The following is a 4,958-nucleotide window of genomic DNA, read 5'->3' as shown; positions in this document are numbered from 1 at the left end:
ATGCGTATCCCGATGTTACCAGACATTACCAGAGATATACCCCGCGCGCGGAGATTACGATCAAAAATCGATCGACGAACTTTTCTCATGCGCCCTCGGCTTTCGTGTAGCGTAGCCCTCGCGCCTCGTATGATGAGAACCGAGGTAATAGAGCACGAGAATGACGATGGAAGTCAAGAAGGAGAAGAAGAGGAAGAAGAGAAGGAGGAGAGGAGAGGAGGGGGAGGGTATAAAAGGCTGCGAAGGAGTCTCGTATAAAGAGAGGGAAGAATGGTGAAGGGCCCGAGAGATATATCGGCCGTAGCGCGCTATGGGGAGCCTTGTTCACGCAGCGGGATACCCCCTGGGCCCCTCCCAGACTTTACATCTATTTACAAATATTTTGGCGGAGTTGAGGAGATGGGGGGATATAATGGGATGAGAAAGAGAGTGCTCGCGCGCGCGTCGGTCGGCCAAAATCGAGAGAATGCCGGGTCTTATGAAAATCCATTTGGGGTAAGAAATGGCCCGGCTTGTAATACATTAGGGACAGGGAGAGCATTACGCGAAGAAGTGGGCAGAAATTGAAAAAAAAAATACTTCAGTCGAGAGCTCCGGTGAACGCTCGAAAGTTCCGGAAATAACCAAAGTACAAAGGGCAAGCCGCTGCTTTAGATCGCTAAAGTAAATCACGATGGAAAAATCTGTCGAAGAGGTGCGAGAATAAAAAATTTCGCAAAATTCTTCTTTTTTTTTTTTAAGATAATAATAATTGTCTAATATATCATACCAGCTCTTGAGGTGAGTAATTATATTAACAACATGAAATTTTGTTTTTATACAAGATGAGTGAGTGTTATACTACAGGATAGAGTAAAATCATCGATAAATTTTAAAATATAATGAATAAAATTCCATGTAAAGACATGATGTCACGAATAGTGGCCGGAAAATCTGTCGAAGAGGTGCGAGAATAAAAAATTTCGCAAAATTCTTCTTTTTTTTTTTAAGATAATAATAATTGTCATTTAATATATCATATCAGCTCTTAATAAAAAATTTCGCAAAATTCTTCTTTTTTTTTAAGATAATAATAATTGTCATTTAATATATCATACCAGCTCTTGAGGTGAGTAATTATATTAACAACATGAAATTTTGTTTTTATACAAGATGAGTGAGTGTTATACTACAGGATAGAGTAAAATCATCGATAAATTTTAAAATATAATGAATAAAATTCCATGTAAAGACATGATGTCACGAATAGTGGGCGGTAGCCGCGAAAAATGACGCGCCGCGAAGGATGCTGCCTGTTCGTCATTTTATCTCTCCCTCATCGCGCTCGTTTCGATAACCGCTAATTACGGGGTGCATGTCGCTTACACTTCGTTTACATATTTCGTATCGTATCGCTTAAACGGTATTCGGTAAACTGTGTTAACTCTCGCGCGACTTTGCCTGGTATATAATCAAGGTATAGCGACGCGAAAGCAATATTAATTTCCCTGTTCGGCGCGCGGTAACTAATTGCCCCCGCTGCATGTTACGGCTCGTTAGATCGCAAATAACGTCGACGGGACTGTCGAGAACAAAGGAGCGGGACGTCGAGACAAACGACGTCCGAACAGTCGGGGAGACGCTGGCCGAGGGTGTGGAGGTCAAGGAGCAGAGAAAAAGAGAGAGAAAGAGAGAGAGATAGGGACAGAAGAGGCGGAGGTGGATAGAAAGGAAGATGACGAGAGGAGAAGCATGTTAAAGTGGAAGAAACGGCGGGAGCAGAGAGGAACCACGAATGCCGGGCTCCTCGAAAGGGGGTTGGGTCCATCCCGAGACGGTGGAAGATGGTGTGCACGAAGCAGGGGACTGGGCTCTGGTACCCAGCATCCAGCAGACGGAGCCCCGCCCCCACCGGTTTCTTCTCCGTTCCTTTTCCACCTCCAGCCCGCTTCGGGCTTTTACCTTCCTGCGTACGGGGCCAGGCCAACCTTTTATTCCAGTCTTCTTGTTTTAACGTGCTCGTTGCCTCTACCCCCTCCTCACCGCGATCCACCACCACCCTCCCTTCTAGCGTTCTCGAGTCCGAGGGGCCCCGGGGAGTAGTGGGCCCCCCGATATTGCGTGTTCCATTCACCGCGCAACAAAACGAACCGCCCAGGCGTCAGCTGATCTTCCAGGAAGCCACTTCCGCCTCGGCGGCAACTTCGCGACACCTTGTCGATCTAGCTGATCCTCGCCGAGGATTTAAATTCTGCGAAGAAAATTCTTCCTTCCCAGGGAGAGGATTGTCATGGCCAGAATCCTTTCCCAAATTTTTTTTTTTTTTAGGGTAGATAACATTTTTCGCTTTCAGCGGATTTTTTACCGACACTCCTCTTTTCCCTCGTACCCGATTGACGCTCGTCTCGATCGAATCGAACGACGAAGAGAATTATCGAAATGATACGCGATCGGAGCACGCGAAGGACAATGGCCCGGGACCGGAGAGATGACACGGCAACAATGACAGTCGTGTTTTCAGAGAGAATCGTGCGAGGTGCATCGAGTGTTTGTCGAGCTCTCTAGATGGTCCCAGCAATAACGACTGAAGAGCAATCTCGCCTGCGCCGGAACGACCTATCTCACGCTACCCCCTTCGTCTCTCTCTGTCTCTCTCCTCTCTTTCCCCTTCATCTTTATATATTCTCTTTCGCCTCGTAGCGCCTCTGATTTCTTTTCGTTTGTATACCGTACAAAATATACGCTCTCTCGTTCTGTTCTTTGTTTTAGCAGTCTGTCAAACAAGCGAGTGTCCATCCTCGAATCTCTCTTAGAATCACGTCTTCAAAATCCGAGCGGATTTCAAATCTTTTTAGTTTTTGGTCGATGAAAATCAATATTTAAAGCAGAGTCAATTCACTTTTCATAAATATTTCATGACACGTCACTTTTCATTAAGTAGATTATTTTCTATTTCTTTTTTCTGTAAAATCGAAGCTTTTTATTCACTTGTCTTTAATAATTTTGGAGATTGCATAATCAAACGATTTTGCGATCTCCAAGAAGCCCGTCGACGTGACGATCGATCTCGCCTTCTCAAGGAATTTTCAACCTGTCGTGGTTTCAATCCGTGTGTTGTTTCTGCGCTCTTAGCGGATCAGATTACATCCTTACTGCTTACCTGCATAGCGACACTATAAGAGCAACAACAAGATATAGAAGAATCCAAAAGGTTCAAACGTATATTAACGATGGGTTTTATTGAAAAAAGTCGCGCTTTAATATATACACAAGGTGTTTACTCCCTGGAAAAAACATGGAAAATCTGGAATTCTCGGGAAATTTTTTTATACCTGGAAAAATGGGAATTCTTATGGAATTTTATTGGAACCCAGGGAATTTAGAAAAAAATTCTCTCTTTGATAATTTTGTTCTTATACTGTAAGTAGTAGATAATTTGCCAATAAATCATGTTGTAAATTATATGTTTAAAATATATTATAAATATATATCTATCTCTGTTTATATATACAATGTCTTAACAAGATGTGCGATATATATTATTTATTTTAACTTTTAGCGATAAAAAATAAAAATGTTATGCAAGTTAAAAAATTTTATCTTAACAAAAGCTATTTAGTTTTATTTTCGGTACATTTGTAAATTTAACACTTTAAACTTAAGTGGCTTTGTGTTTTTCCTTCGTATGAATGAAAAGCATTAGAAAATGCGTACAATAAAAATACTTATTTTAGAAAATTGCATCAAAAAATATTTAAAATATTCTCTTTACCTGGAATTTTGAACAAAAATACCTGGAAGATCAGGGAATTTTCAGGGAAATTATTTATAGGATTTAAATAGACACCTTGTATATATATCTTTCTAGAACTTTGCAAAATGTTCTTGAAATATATTTTGTACGCCAGACTTTATTAGCATATTCTATTAATCATATGATTAGTAGTATGCAATTAGCCAAACAAGAAACATTCGATATTTTATATTTATCTTGCACATTATCTTGTACTGCTAATCGTAAAGCCCGTATCAGACTACGTATTAAAGATTGAAATTTGACCAATCAGGATAAAAGAAACTAAAATTTCCTTGTCCTGATTGGTCAAATTTCAATCTCAATGCATAGTCTGATACGGGCTTAACGATTCGTATCTCAAAGCTCGTTGAATGTGAACGTTTGGTTTCGCCTGTCTCGTGCGCCAGACAATCAAGTTACTCGACGCCTTCTCATTAAGGCTCATTTAAGGATTCCTGTGATTTTCTCGCGGGCCGTGCGATTTCCTGGAAAGTTCGATCGAGGATCCCCGCGCGCACACGATCGGAGGAGGCTGTAACCTGTCGCGGGACCGATCTCACCCCGGTGTGTCCCGGGGGGCTCATGTTACATCCTTATTACATACCTGAGCGGAAGACAAGACCGCGAGGTGGACGTTCGAGACGGCGGAGGTAGATCGAAGTCGACGGACCGCGAGGCCCTTTTGTCTGTGGGAACGGATTACCCACGGAGAGAGAAAACGAAAAGGGGGATCAGATGGAGAGTGATGGCGACGAGAGAAAGAGAGAGAGAGAGAGAGGAGAGGAGGAAGGAAGACAAGACATCAGGGGCGTGTTATTTTGGCACCGAGGCACGTCACGCCCGTCGTCGACAGGCACCTCGGGCACTCCACGAAGGCGACCACGGGTGATGAAGCCTCGTCCACCGCAATCAAAGCACGCCTCGTCGCTTCTCACCGCTCGATCTCTCGCACAGCTTCCTCCTTCTGGTCCCGTTCGGCTGTCACGTATATCGATATCCTCTCTCCCGCGAATCACGTACTACGCGAGATCGCGTTAAGACGAAATTGTATCGAATCAGATAATATTTTGAGAGACGCGGGGGAAAATGCAAGACGTTGAAGATAAGAGCGAGGAAAAAGGAAATGTATTGATTATTTTTTGCGGAACTGCATCGACATATTAATTTGCACCACGTGTAATCT

Source organism: Formica exsecta, unplaced genomic scaffold (genome assembly GCF_003651465.1).
Source record: "Formica exsecta isolate Colony F162 unplaced genomic scaffold, ASM365146v1 scaffold526, whole genome shotgun sequence".
NCBI classification, from domain to species: domain Eukaryota; kingdom Metazoa; phylum Arthropoda; class Insecta; order Hymenoptera; family Formicidae; genus Formica; species Formica exsecta.
The sequence above is the reverse complement of the archived record's forward strand: the minus strand, read 5'-3'. Positions refer to the sequence as shown.